At 31.8% G+C, this 16410-nt stretch overlaps 1 pseudogene; it reads right to left on the bottom strand.

The window, feature by feature from the left end:
- Positions 1–2065: 2065 nt before the first annotated feature.
- Positions 2066–15179, bottom strand: LOC125419692 (cytochrome P450 72A397-like; annotated as a pseudogene).
- Between the last annotated feature and the right edge of the window lie 1231 nt (positions 15180–16410).

Below are 16410 nucleotides of genomic sequence, written 5' to 3' on the forward strand. Positions count from 1 at the left end.
CCTCCACCCTGCAACGTAAACAGATTGAGAAGCTTTCATTGCAAGCTGAGCTTGCTCTCTTAGAAGTTGGAAAATTTTTCTTCCTTCTTGGTAGCTACTACAAAGGCTGCTTTAGAGATAACATCAGCTGAAAAATCTTCTAGATGAGGCCACACATCTAACTTACATGGCCCTTCTTTTGAAACCAACTTCTCCCATTTGCTAATCATGTCTCTACTACATACTTAAAATGCCGGTACCATCCGCTACAATCACATATACATACATATAATATAAGATAAGGATATCAAGATGATTATTGTTACCAAACTTTTTAGATGAATTGATTTTATTTTCTATGATTGCTCAAATAGATCCTTTCATTTTTGGAAATTTTATTCCTTTTTCCTCTCGTCCAATATTATTCCCTGGATACTCATGTTGTTCACATCAGGTTGTTAGGATGGTTTTACTATAGAAATTTCCTTTGTTTTTCAATGCTTGGATTCTTTGGTTGAGACTCAAAAATGCTTTAGTGGTTGTCTTAGTCGATATAAAATTCGCTTTGCTTAAATAAGATTTTAGTATTTTAGTAAATTCATATTTAATCATTAATACATGTTTAAATCTCATGTTCTTAAATTGATCCTGAATCAATAAAAGAGGTCTTCATGCTAAAAATCAAGTTGGCCTCATTATATGAGCCTAACTCTATATGTATTTATAGAGTAATGATTTGTTTGGAATATATTCTTTAACATAAACTAGAAATGTGGAATGTGTTGATACCTCAAGCGATGAGGGTGTTACATCAATTAGTGATTTGAAATTAAAATCCTAATTAGGTAAGTAGTAACATTTAACGATTATAAGCCTAACTCTATATGTATATATATTTGTAGTAATCATTTATTGAAAATATGTTCTTAACATAAAGTAGAAACATGCTAACGCATCAAGTAGTAAGGATATCACGTCAATTAATGATTTAAAATTAAAATTCTAGCTAAGCAAGTAAAAACCTTTAGCAATTGTCATGTAAATATGTATCTAATATAATGTAGGAACTATATTTATAATAGATCAAAATTATGTATGACTAATGATTACATAAAATTAAAATGTATTGACATGTCAAGTACTGAAGATATTATATCAATTAATGATTTTAAACTAAAACCATAGTTGAGCAAGTAGCAATTAATCGTTAACAGTTGTTATGTTAATAGGTACCTAAGATAAAGTAGAAACTATATATTATTGGCATATATACAAATATTGATTATCTTCAGCTTCTCGATGTGGAATGCTGAGTTAATAATCAGCTTCTCAATGTGGAATGTTGAGTTAATAATCCTGCGGTTTATAGCCCATTTCTCAACCTCGTAACTTGCTAGACCTGTTGCTAGCTACTTTGCAAGTGAATTTGAATGTGGCTTGTGAAAATCACTATGTTTGACCAAGATATCCTTCACATCTTATGGGTTCCTGATCACCACCATTGGAACGGCACCAGACCATATAAAGCTACTAGTGTTATTACGAGATATCCTTCACATCTTCTGGTTCCTGATCACATGTTATTATGGGTGTTATAGATGTGTGTGTGTTATTATGATTGATATGTGCGTGTGTAACAAAGTCTGGCTTGTTGTTACCAAAGACTTGCAAAGCCTCATCTCTTGCACGGTGTTGCCAATTCGATCGGATACCTGCTCAACAAAACAATGGTCCATACAAGTAACACAGAGGAAGTCTATTGCTCTGCTAAGTAAAATAAGTTACATTCCTCAATCACATCGTCAGTACTTATTCCAACGTTCTTCTTGTTTCCATCATGTTGTTATTTAAGATTGGATTCCAAAAGTATGCATAATAAGTCATGTTTGGTCTCCTCTCATCTCGTTGCTTGCTTTAATTCTTTCATTGATTATATATTCCTCGTGAAGCTCTGATCTCTTTGTCAATTTCCTTCATCCTCTTATTTTTCTTGCTTGCTTTAATTCTTTCATTGATTATATATTTCTCGTGAAGCTCTGATCTCTTTGTCAATTTCCTTCATCCTCTTATTTTTCTTGGTAGGTAAAAACCTGCACGTATATAGCATGAAGCAATCTTAATCGGTTATATTTTGCATACATGCAGAAGAAAATAAAAATAAATTTATTTTTAGTTAATTGTTTATAAATTTAATTACGCACCTTTAACAGAATGATTAGATTTTAGATTCTGGTATATATATATATATATATATTTTTTTTTTTAATCCAATTGTATTCACTTATGTCAAATATTAGCTAAAAGAAGTTATATTGTTTATTGATCTACATGAATGATGCATGGTTATTTTGCTATGATTTATCTTAATACTAACAAAAGGTATTAAGAGGAATGTGTTACTCTTTTATTAGGTACATGAGGATCCTAAAACGTAGATAAGAGATTTAGGTTGTTTGGAACCCCAAGCCTTAACATCCATAAGATGAGGATTAATAGAATTAATTAAATAAAGCGAACTACTAAAAAATGAGGTAAAAATTATTCATATAATATTATTATAAGTCCAAAATACGATATCCAACACAAATTTACAATATATACAGCAAGAGAGAAGTGCTGCAATATTAAATAGCTAGGAAGCCCTTATTTTTTTAAAATCAATTAGTTGTACATCACTCAAATCAATAAGCAAGGTAACAACTTATATATTAACTACCTATAATAAGAATTACATCCTAAAACCAAATAAAGAACGATCAAAAGCCCCGAAGATTTATTGAACCAGAAAAACATATATATATGATTGATAATTTTATGGTATTAATTAATTAATTAACATTTGTGTAATATATTGTGAGCACCAAATTGGGGTTGGAGAGTAATGATTCTGTAAGGAGCATATGTTGAATTAAATTAATATTTGTGAACTTGGCATAATCAATTACTCACTTACATGGCCTATTTATGCCATTAATGGGACTAGCTTATTTTATTATTTTTTAGTAGAGCCCTTGGTCACACACTCTCTATAAGACTCTAGTTGGCTCATTGGACTGGAGGACCAACTCTCTTTATGAGCCCAATGACTTATCCATATTTTTCCTAGTATAATTATATTATCAAATTATTATTATTTTATGTGTGTCAAAATTAATAGATAAGTCTGACTTGCAGAGACTATTTAAAGGTCTAGGGCAAGCAAACAAACATATGCCATACGGTATTTTTGATATTAGAGTTTTCAGAAAGCTGAGAGTAGTTTGAGAGTAGTGTGTCCATAGGCACTACTTTACGTTGTTTCTATTTTGCAGGATTAAAGATCTAATTTATCAATGGCTGCGTTTGGAGGTTAGTAATTTATGATCTATGGAATTTATTATGTATATTTAGATCTATAAAAATTTCTAACAATTGGTATCAGAGCCTAGTTAATATACATAATAAATTATTTTGAAATTTGTTGTTATATTGATATGCGGCCATTAAACTTTCATCGTGTATATTGATGACATGATATTTATTTTATAATTATTCTCTCGTCCTTGTGATTCTGCTATTACATACTTGTTTTCTGAAATCCAATATGTGATATTCATCTGTGTTTGCGGCTTGTTTAGAGATCCAAATTTTAAGGATGGAATTTTATTGATTAATTTCTCTTCTCTTGTGTAATCGGGGTTTGAATCAAATTTGTGCAAAGTATATAAACCTTGTTTTTTAGTTCGAATTTTGACCTGGGTTCTTTGTGGAATTTCTTTTTGGATCGAATGGAATATTTTTTTTGAGTTAATTTGGGTTAAAATAATAATAATAATAATAATAATAATTAAAAAAAAAAAAAACCTTGGTTTTCGGCGACCCAATTTCACATGTTTGGGTGTTATAATTTTCTGGGTTTTGGACCAAATTGATTTGGGGAAAAAGTTTCCCAAGAAGACACGAAACAAATGGCACCAATTTTGCCTAAAATTTTCTGGAATTTCTTGTGTTTCCATGGGTGTTTGTTTGTGTTTTGGCCGGTTATAATCTTGAGTTTGGGTGTTAGTTTTTTGATTATTTTGACCAAAATTGAGGCCGGAATGGTTGAAAAACGGTGGCCGGAAAGCAATTTGCTGATGGGTTAAACAAGCGGGTCGAGTGACCCATTACCCATAAAACGGCTCGAACCGCGACCCGGTTGTGTGAAGAAGAAGATGCACACGACTTGTCGTGTGAAGTTTTTTTTTTTGGTGGTGTTGCTGACATCATCACGGTGATGTCATCTCTATGTGCTGACATCAGCGTGATGACGTCAGCAGCCGAGATAAAAAAAAAAGAAAAAAGAAAAAAAAGAAAAAGAAAACCCTGTTTTCTTACTTATATTTATTCTCATTTATTTAATTTATTGTTGATTAATTATTTCTTTATCTATTGTTTTTATTTTATTATTATAAAATATAAAAAAAAATTGTTATTTATTTGTTTATTGATAATTAGTTCATTTGTTTAATTATTTTATTTCAAATTTATTGAATTAAATTAAATATTTGTGATTGGAAAATTGGATTGTGTGAGCTTACCCAAAGAGGCTTTGTGCCTAGTTGGTATAGTAGTGTGGGATTTTAGGTACTCACCTGTCGTGAGACTTATTTTATCTGCATTATGTGTACCGATGTAATGTATATTGGCATAGTGGATGGGATGTTTTATATTTGCCTATTTCATAAAATTGCCAATATGTTATTTTTCTCCCACTTATTAACCAGGGTCTATACGGGTAATTAAGCTACCCTGTCGGTAGTTCTAGTTGCTTTGTATGACGTTTGGAATGGCAGTGGAAGTTAATTAAATGCCATGTATTGCAGGTTCTGAGTTGCCCTGTCGGTGATTCAGTTCAATGCATTTGATTGTGGTTATTTGATTGACTGTCCCTGGCCCGCGTAAGGGTATCTTTAGTGCTACAAAAACCCTAAGCGATATTTATGTTTGTGTTTTTGTGTTGAGGGACTGGAAAATAGTAATTGAATTGTCTTAAATTTTTGAATGTCTTGTTGTTTACTATTTTCACGGTTAGTAGCACCCCGAATGTTCTGCCTATGACTGCCATGATGAAATTGGATGTGATAAATTATCAGAAGTGTAAAAAAAAAAAAAAAAGGCATCGATTATGAATTTGACATTTATGAAGTTGAATTTGCCTTTGGAGATAGATTCACCCAAGATACCAACTAATGATAGTAGTGCAGTAATTAAGAAACTTTATGAGGATTGAAAGCACTCTAATAAGTGCTACATGATGATGATGGAGAATTACATAGATGGCCGTATATGCTAGTATTCCTAAAGTGGATACTGCAAAGGAACTTCTTGAAAAGATAGGAAAGAAATTTATCAAGTTTGATATGAATAAGAAGTATTATTATTTGGACCTTTTAAATAATACTTAGTATGATGATACTTATCAGATGGGAGAAATAAAAAAGTACTTCAATGGAAGGTGTGGTTACTATAATGAAGTTGGACATAAGAAGATAGAGTGTTGGAATTTAAAGGGTAAGCAAGAGAAGAAAGATAATATTTTAATGATTATTGTTTCTAAACGTTCAAGCGTTAATGACAATTCCTCAATGTTATGGCATAAACGTTTGAGACATATTTCTAGGCACAGAATGGAAAGGTTAGTGAAGGATGGGATACTTCCTAATCTTGATTTCTTTGATCTGTTGACTTGTGTTGAATGTGTGAAAGGGAAGTTAACTACCAAGGTAAGAAAGGATAAGTTAGCTAGGTGTGGAGATGTTTTGGAGTTAATCCACACTGACATATGTGGACCTTTTACATCAATTGCTTTGGGTGGTTATAGATATTTTATTACCTTCATTGACGATTACTCTCGTTATGGACATGTTGAGCTTATTCGTGAGAAGTCAGATTCTTTAGTTGCCTTTAAAGAGTTTAAGGTAAAGATGGAGCTTTAAAAGAATAAGAAAATTAAAGCTGTAAGGTCTGATAAAGGTGGTGAGTTTTATGGTAGATATGATGAGACTGGCAGGAACCCAGGGCCTTTTGCTATTTATTTGCGTGAGTGTGGCATTGATGCGCAATATATGATGCCTGGTACACCTCAGCAAAATGGTATAGCGGAGAGAAGGAATAGAACTTTGTTGGATATGGTGCGGTCTATGTTGGCAAATCCTAGGTTGCCAGATTATTTGTGGGGAGAGGCTTTAAGGACGGCGACTTATATTTTGAATCAAGTTCCAAGTAAGTCGTTCCTAAGACACCTTTTGAGTTGTGGCCAGGAAGAAAGCCTAATTTGCATCATTTTCGAATATGGGGTTGCAAAGCTGAAGTAAGGATTTATAATCCCCAAATTAAGAAGTTGGATCCTAAAACCATTAGTGGATATTTTGTTGGCTATTGTATAGGATCTAGGGGTTCAAGATTCTTTTGTCCTTCTCACACCACCAGGATCGTGGAATCAGACAGGGCCATTTATTTTGAAGATGATTTTGGGTTTAGTGATAGTAATGGTCCAAGGGAATCTCAATTTAGAGAAGAAAGTGTTTTCATTCCCAGTATAGTTGTTCCTGATAGAGATATTGTTGATCCAGTAGTTGATGAATCAGTAGTTGGTCAGAATGAACTCATTGTTGAAGAGCAGGATATTCCAGCTATTGCAGATGCTGATGTACCTTTGAGAAGGTCACAAAGGATTAGGAGATCAGCTATTCCTGATGACTATGAGATTTACTTACAGGAGCATGAGTTTGACATAAGTGATGATTCAGATCTAGTCACTTATGAGGAGGCCATAAGCAGTTCAAATTCAAATTTTTGGTTGGATGCAATGGAAGATGAAATGAAATCCATGGCATCAAATGGAGTTTGGGATTTGGTTGAGTTACTAGAGGGTAGCAAGCCTATTGGGTGCAAATGGGTCTTTAAGACTAAAAAGGACTCCAATGGTCAAGTGGAGAGGTATAAGGCTAAACTTGTAGCTAAAGGGTTTAGCCAGAAGGAAGGAATTGATTATACAGAGACTTTGTCTCCTGTATCCACAAAGGATTCTTTTAGAATCATTATGGCGATTGTGGTGCATTATGACCTGGAGTTGCATCAGATGGATGTCAGAACTGCTTTTCTGAATGGTGATTTATATGAGGATGTATATATGGTTCAACCAGTTGGTTTCCAACAAACGGGGAATGGTAATTTGGTTTGTAAGCTTAAGAAATCTATTTATGGTCTTAAGCAAGCTTCAAGACAATGGTATCTTAAGTTTGATGAGGTTGTCACCCAAAATGGCTTTAAGGAGAATGTTGTTAATAGATGCATATATATGAAGGTCAGTGGGAGCAGTTTTATATTTCTGATATTGTATGTTGATGACATACTTTTGGCTACTAATGACACTGACCTATTAGCTGAGACAAAGCAGATGTTGTGCAACCATTTTGATATGAAAGATCTTGGTGAGGCTTCTTTTATTTTGGGCATCAGGATTGTTCGAGATATGACTAATTATGTAGTGCAATTGTCTCAGAGAGCTTATATTGATAGAATTCTTAAGAGATTTGATATGCATAATTGTTCTCCTGGAAGTGTACCGGTTACGAAAGCTGAAAAGTTTTCTAAGGATCAATGTCCTAAGAATGATAAAGAAAGGATGTCAATGAAGAATGTTCGCTATTCTTCAGCAGTGGGTAGTTTGATGTATGCTCAAGTATGTACACGGTCTGATATAGCTTTTGCTGTGGGTGTGCTTGGTAGATTTATGAGCAATCCTGGTCCTATTCATTACCAAGCAGTTAAAAAGGTCTTTAGGTATCTTCAGGGTACTAAAGATCATATGTTGACATATCGTCGCACCAACTCTCTTGAAGTAGTAGGTTATAGTGATGCAGACTATAAAGGTTGTGTGGATAATAAGAAATCTACCACTGGTTATATATTTATCATGGCAGGAGGTGTTGTGTCTTGGCGGAGTGCCAAGCAGTCAGTGACAGCATCCTCGACTATGGAGGCAGAATATGTGGCGTGTTATGAGGTTACCCGTCATACAGTTTGGCTACGGAATTTTATCCGTGATTTAGGAGTGGTTGACTCCATTGAGAGGCCTATTATGATGTATTGTGATAATACTGCAGCGGTGTCTTTCTCCAATAATTTAAAAGGTACTCCCGGTGCGTCTGTAGTAATATCCATGTTGAGTATTATTTATTTCTTTGAATATTTTAATACATTGATGTATGTGGATCATTATTTATTTATGAGATGATTTATTACACATATTATTGCTCCTTTTATATTTACAAGCTTGTTGAGACTATTAGTCTATGTATATGTGTATGTTGATCCACAGGTGCCATGGTGAATCCCTACTACCTAGTTTGGGTATATTGTTGTATCCTGTCGATACGCAATGTGCTTGAATAAAATGGTTTTATGTGTTGGGGGATTGCACATGGTTAGGTAAATCTCTATTACCTAGACTGAGTTTATGGCATGCAAAGTACTCGGTTGAAATGGTATAATGTTTTGGGAGATTTACTGAGAGAATCTCTACTGCCTAGTCTAGTATATTGTTGTGCCCTGTCGGTATACTATATATTTGGATGAAATGGCATTATGGTTCGGGAAATTCTATAGTAAGTGAGTTTGGATTTTATATGATATGATTATGCAGTCCAAGTGGGAGAATGTTGAATTAAATTAATATTTGTGAACTTGGCATAATCAATTACTCACTTACATGGCCTATTTATGCCATTAATGAGACTGGCTTATTTTATTATTTTGTAGTAGGGCCCTTGGTCACACACTCTCTATAAGACTCTAGTTGGCCCATTGGACTGGAGGACCAACTCTCTTTATAAGCCCAATGACTTATCCATATTTTTTCTAGTATAATTATATTATCAAATTATTATTATTTTATGTGTGTCAAAATTAATGGATAAGTCTGACTTGCAGAGACTATTTAAAGGTCTAGGGCAAGCAAACAAACATATGCCATACGGTATTTTTGATATTAGGGTTTTCAGAAAGCTGAGAGTGGTTTGAGAGTAGTGTGTCCATAGGCACTACTTTACGTTGTTTCTATTTTGCAGGATTAAAGATCTAATTTATCAATGGCTGCGTTTGGATGTTAGTAATTTATGATCTATGGAATTTATTATGTATATTTAGATCCATAAAAATTTCTAACAGCATATGCATAGGATGGCGATAGCTCGAATGAGAAGTGCTGTAAAATCTGTGACAAAGCCATTTTGGCTTCTGCCATGCCAAAATTTTGTCCCATGCGTATTCGGGGTCCCCAGCCGAACGGAAGGAAACAAACTCGGCCTCTGGTCACCTTCGAAATTCCGTCGGAAAATCACTTTGTCTTGAATTCGGTTGCATCATCACCCCACAGTTCATTGTCATGATGAACAAGCAGCGTGGAAAGGTAGAGCTGGACCCCCATTGGTATCGTCAACTTTCCAAGTTGTTTTTCCTTCACAGCCTCTCGTATCTGAATAGGTACTGGCGGATATAATCTAAGAACTTCGTACAATATCATTGTAACCTGTGCCAATTAGGCATGTATTATATAGAGATCAGAAACGTTATAATATATGTATATATTATAAGTCAATTATCAATTTGATTTAATAATATTATATTAAAGACCTATAAAATTAATTTTTTATATTTAATTTTAAAAGATAGTCATAGAGTATTTAAACAAATTGATTTCAGCAAATTATTTAACAATTGTAATTAGAGATTTTAGTATAATATTATCACATCAATATGAAAGAAGATTTATTGATATATTATATATTAAAAATATTTTTTAATTGTTTAAGTTTTTAAAATCAATAAAAAATTAAATATGACATCAGAGTTCAAAATCTTATACATTTATATTCAATTCATATTCGCATCCATTTAAAAAAAATTAACAAAGGCCAAATTAGCTATGTGGAATATGCAATGGTACTTCACTTTCAAAATTTTAAATTTTAAATCATTCGTTGAGATGATACTATTTTAAAATGTTATGTGAGCATACTTTTATCATAAGAAGGAAACAATATGCAATGTTTCCAATAAATCAAAACTCTATATACTTATGCTTACGACTCTAAGGTGAGTCAACCCATCAAAGTCTGGCTTGTTGTTACCAAAGGCTTACAAAACCTCTTCTCTTGCATGGTGTTGCCAATTGGGATACATACTCAATAAAACCATGGTCGAAAACAAGCAACACCGATGTGGTCTCTTGGCCTGCAAGATAAAATAGCTTGCATTCCTCTATCACATCTTTAATACTCATCCCAACATTCTTCTTGTTTCCATGTTCCTGAATTTCCTTGAAGTTTGATTCCAAAAGGATTCTTCTTTAGTCTCTTCCGCCATTGTTTTCTCCCTTTTGTTAATTATATTCTCGAGTGAAGTTTGTTTTTCCTGATCAATTTTCTTCATCCTCCTGTTCAACTTGGTAGGCAGAAACCTGCCGTACAAAACAACCTCTAATTTATTATATATTTTTAAACATTAAGAGAAATATTAAACCAGCAAAATATATATATATATATATATATAAAATTTTTGGGTGGCTATACTTTCGGACCCCTTTACTTCTCCCTCTACCGCCATTAATATCAAAAAAATGATAATAATAATTTAAATGGACCGTCCAGTTTAATTTTCGTTTTTGATAAATATTTTATCTTTTTTTTTTTTGGTAATATAAATATTTTATTTTTTATTTCATCTATTGAATTTCTTTTTAACCCAAAAATAATTTCTATTTTTTATTCTTATTCTTTTACGGTCAATTTTATTATATTATAACATTTTAAATTAATATAAAATATATTAATTTAAACTTATCTCCAAATAAAATCTTTATTTAAATTATTAATTAAATTTAAAAAAAATTGTTAAAATGTTTTTATATAGAATTTAAGCATATTTATATATTTTTTTCTATTTTTGGAATGTATTGATTATTAATTATTTTTTAGTAAATATTATTCCATTTATAAATTATATTATCTAAAAAAATAAAGGAGATGATATTTTTAGGGGCGATTAAAATTTCTCTTTTGGTTTTTTTTTTCTTTTTATATACTTTTATATTGATTTATTATTATTATTAGTATTATTGTAGAGAAAAGGGGTGGATTCCACTCTTTAATTTAAAATTTGAAAAATTGAATGTCTAAACAGTGTAATTTGATAAATCTAAAACTTGAATCACATGTTAATAAAGCTAAGGACTTAAATTATATAAACCTAAAAGTCAGCAGTATTAAAGTGCAATTAAGAGAAATTACATCAATTGTACATGTAATAGTTCGTTAATGATTCATTTATAATTGGACTGATTCACACTTAAATTTGAACACTAAGGGTCCAAATCATATAATTTCAAAATTCATAGCCTAAATTATAAAATGCTATAAATTTTAAGATATTAAAATGCAATTAACTATAGTTTTTTCAAAATTAATCATAGTTTAAATATTTGCAGGCTAAACTAGTGGTAAAATCATTTACAAAAACACCTGCAGGGTAAATATATATATATATACATATTATTTGTTGGACCTTATGTTGCGAGAAAAATTATTTTTATTTGTTATCGATGTTATCGTACCGAGTTTGTTAAAGGAAAATATGTGGGATGGTAAATGTGAAAATTGGTATATTTCCCACTGTGATTTTGGAAAAACGGTACGGTTATAATTAATTTAATAATTATTTTAGACGCACTCATACAGAATTGGTGTTCTGGTGTATATGTGGTTTAGCGCGCAAGTTATTATGTCTCCCGTGAGTTGCCATTGGACCGTGGGCAGGCAAGTTTGATATAGTGCACATAGCCGCCCTCCTCCTTGGCCGGGATGACGGTTTCAGCAGCGGTACTGTCGAGATGCCGAAGTGCCGTTTGCAAGTTTCTCTCTTTAATCTCCCCGTCAGTCGGTGCTCGGGACGCTGGGTATCGGAGGGCATCACTGGTATATGGTGTGGTACGTCAAGTGTAAATTTTCAAATAAAATTTCAAATCCCAAAGTGTTCAAAAATTATTTATTATATTTATTTACATTTTAATTACATTTAGGGTATTTATTTATTTATCTATTGTTTACTAAATTGATTGATCCCTTGGTTTTCGGGAAATATGAACATCGGGTTTTGTGAAAATGTTTTAAAAGGGGAACATTTCCAACGGAGTGAATAGTGAGGGTTTTGAGAGAAAGTATTACCTTCAAATGTTTATTTATTTATTTATTTAATTGTTGGTATTAATTAAATTCCTTTTATTGTTATATTATTAATATTAAAAGTGTTCAGTAGATAGGGTCACTCACTGAGATGATTAGCATCTCACGTTTTTAAATTCCATTCCCCTAGGTCCCGGTTGGGAGACGTTGATCGTCCGGGGCGAGCCCGACGTCTCAGTTCTTTGCCAAAAGTCCAAGAAGTATTTATTCCATTTTTCCTCTCCATCCTGTATTACTTCTTTATCTGTCATCGTATTAATTCCATATTTATTTGTATAATGCTCTGTATACTGTATTGGACATTTAGTTGTTATTTATGCACTGAGTTGCTGTTATTCTTTGAAGTGCTGTAAATTTGTGGAATCAATCTGTAGTATTGTGGGAAGAATAAGGGGATGAATATAGAAGTGTGTTTTCAGTGCAGGAAATTTGTGGTAAGTCCTACCCTTTGGGGAGGTGCTGCCGGATTTTCCGTTGGAAAGTTCGGTGGTATTTTCCTGGGATCAGGGCTTGTCTAGGGTTCCGGGGAGGAATCCTGGACGGGTCCTGACAAATAAAGCTAAGGATTTAAATATTATAAACCTAAAGGTCAGCAGTATTAAAGTGCAATTAAGAGAAATTACATCAGTTGTACATGTAATAGTTCGTTAATGATTCATTTATAATTGGACTGATATACACTTAAATTTGAACACTAAGGATCCAAATCATATAATTTTAAAATTCATAGCCTAAATTACAAAGTACTAGAAATTTTAAGATATTAAAATGCAATTAACTATAGTTTTTTCAAAATTAATAATAGTTTAAATATTTGCATGCTAAACTAGTGGTAAAATCATTTACAAAGCACCTGCAGGGTAAATATATATATATATATATATATATTATTTGTTAATCCAAAACATGTTTTGTTTAGAACTGAGAGATGTCAAAATTTGGTTCTAATTAATTGATTAATTTACTTACCTCCATCCTGGAATGTAAACGGATGGCACAGCTTTCATTACAAGTTGGGTTTGGGTTTGCGGTACTTGGAGTTGGAATATTTTTCTTCCTTCTTCGTAACTACTTCCAAAGGCCGTCCGAGAGATGGCATCAGCAGTCAAATTTTGAAGATACGGCCACACATCTAATTCGCTTGATCCCCCTTTGGAGATCACCATCTTCTCCCATTTGCTTATCATCTCGCCGCAACTCACATCAAATTCCGGTACCATTTTCTACATCCCATCACATTACAATTACACAATTAAGACCAACCACATTTAAAAAATACGTACATATATATATATATATATATATATAGTAAAGACAATTTTCATGTCCCTAACATGTTATGCTATATGCTTAAAAATATATATCAACCTTTTATAAAATTGAATTTCCAATAGTAAATGTTTGATTAAATGCCTTTATGATAACTGCCTAGGTGACAATATGACTACTGATGTTTATCACTCAGCTTTTGAATGAATTCAATAAGGTCTTGAGATAAAAATAAAAATAAAAAAGTTAAAAAAAAAAAGAGTAGATGTTTAAGTGAAATTAATTAAAGCTTCTCTTTAGAATGATAAAAACTTATATACAAACTTTGTGCAGATGACGTTCTATAACAAACCATTTATAATAGAATTACATGATGTTTGAAAATAATAATATTATAATAGAAAGACGTGATAGATGACTGTCACACCCATTACATAAAAATTTTATCCTATAAAAGTGTCTGGAAGCAACTAACAAGACTGTTGTTGGCCCACTGACATTGCCCCTCACGTCCATTTTTGAAGTTATGTATTGGAGTCATTCTCTCTCTTATATTTAGATTAAAAATTGTATTTGAAACCCCAGTAAATAAACATGGTGTAATCTTAACCATCCGTTTTCATCTACGGGCCATTTTTTTTTTTTTCACGTTTTTGGACTGGATGTAGTAGCATCAGGTCGGTCCTGATGATAGCATGGCCACATATATATATATATATATATATACAAAAGGAAAAAAGTAGAAGCAAATGAGACATAATTTAATCCAAAAATAACAGTAATTAATTGAATACCTTCAACTTCTCTACATGGAATGCTGGGTTGATAATCCTGCGGTGTTTAGCCCACTTCTCATCCTCCCAATTTAAAACACCTGTTTGTAGCAACCTTGCAAATGGATTTGAATGTGGCTTGTGAAAATCACCATATTTAGAGAATATAGCTTTCAAATCTTCTGGATTCCTAATAATCAACCTTGGCTTAGGGTCAATCCATACAAAAGAATTTTCATCTGCAACGTTTTTTAGATTTAAACTTAGTTTTCAGACTTAATTTCGTTCGTGTTATTATATAAAGAAGACATAAAACTTAGTAACATATAATTATTACCTTTTGTTAAATTAATATGAATACCTATCTAAAGTAATAGTATCACTCTATGAAATATGTCTCATAATCTTGGGCTCTTGGCCAATTTCAATTAGTTTCATTTTTACCATTCAATAGAGAAGCAAATTCAGCAGAAATATATTTGTGAATTTATAGTTTGTTCAGTAAAATTTTCTTTTCAACACCACGTGTTTATAAATAAAATGAATATTTAAAAAAATAATAATAAAAACAAGAAAATAACATGTATGTATTACCATAAGTCTTGACCGTCTGATGGATAAAGGAGAGGACACGTGGAGCTATATCATGGGAGAGGTTCATGGGCTTGGATTTTGCTTCTGTTATCATCTGGGACATCTCCTTCAAGTCTCCAAACACAAGGCGATAAGAATTGCCACAAAGACCTCGCTGTCTCAACAAACTTTCAAACTTCTTAGGCCTGAACCAGACCCAATTCAACACCCTCCATGTTGTAATCACCAAGCTAAGCAAACCCACACACACTGCAATTTTGGCAATTGAAACTTCCATTTTCAATAGGGGACAAGGAATTGAAATATTTCAATTGTCTATATATATATATATATATAGATATTGAATATCTTTTTGAGTAACAAAAGAAATGGAGCTGTTAACTAAAGTGTGGTAGGTGACAAGTAGAGTTTCCATAAGGAAGTTGAGAATTGGATGGGGGCTACATTTATTAATGGCAGTGATTTTTTTTTTTTTTTTTAATGTTATGCCCATGCATATTTTCAACTATTCGTTTATAAATTTCATCACGTTTTCATGCCCAATCCTTTCTATGTGTTGTTATTATTACTATATGAATTCCATGACAACAACAAAAAAATATTACAAAAGGATATTGAGAGGAAAATCCATCAGTTATTAAAAAAGAAAAAAAAAATTTCAAAAGAATATTGAGAGGAAAAGCCATTGGTTATTAAAAAAGAAAAAAAATATTACAAAAGATATTAAAAAAGGAAAAAAAAAAAAAAAAAAGGGAAATAAAAATTCTAAAGTCATTATTACCAAGACAGTTAGAGATATCCACATGTTTCTATGTTTCTTTTGGAAAGACATTTGAGTGGCAAAATAACTTTTTTATAATAATATCGATATCAATCAGCAACCTAAGTAAAAAATATAGTAAAACCAATCAAGTTATCAAGCCACAGTATTTTCACTGAATGTTGTTTCCAAACATTCTTTTTTTTTTGTGGCTAAAATCCAAACATTCTTTTCTCTTTTTTTTTTTTTTTTTTTTTTTTTTTTTTTTTTTTTGAGTTAGATATTCTAGCTATGAGATGATTAGTCTTATTTTCTATGAAAGATTGATAGCATTTGAGTGGTTTACATGTCATTTGATCTATTTACTGAATCTATTTCATATGGAATACTGTGGATAAGTACGGAGAGCAGGTACCAAATGATCTTTATCTGATTTTGATGTTTGAATAATGAAATATAATATTATCGTTTCAGAAAAAAAAAAAAAAAAGATAAATAATATGAGTTAATTATTTAAGGGGAAAGTTTTAAAGATCTCTTTTTGATTTTTATTTTATTAATTAGAGGATGTTATCATTTTTTCTTTGTTCAATAAGTTATTAGTTTTTAACAAAAAATTATTTTCAACTGATTCCTTTATCGCTAACTGTCTTCAAGTAATGAATTAAATTAGATATTAACTAGAATTAAAGCAGTTGTGAACAAGTGAAGTAATGAACTATCAATCGATATTGATGACCTTTATATATAATTATATACATGATAAAAATCA

Source organism: Ziziphus jujuba, chromosome 11 (assembly GCF_031755915.1).
Source record: "Ziziphus jujuba cultivar Dongzao chromosome 11, ASM3175591v1".
Classification (NCBI taxonomy): Eukaryota; Viridiplantae; Streptophyta; class Magnoliopsida; order Rosales; family Rhamnaceae; genus Ziziphus; species Ziziphus jujuba.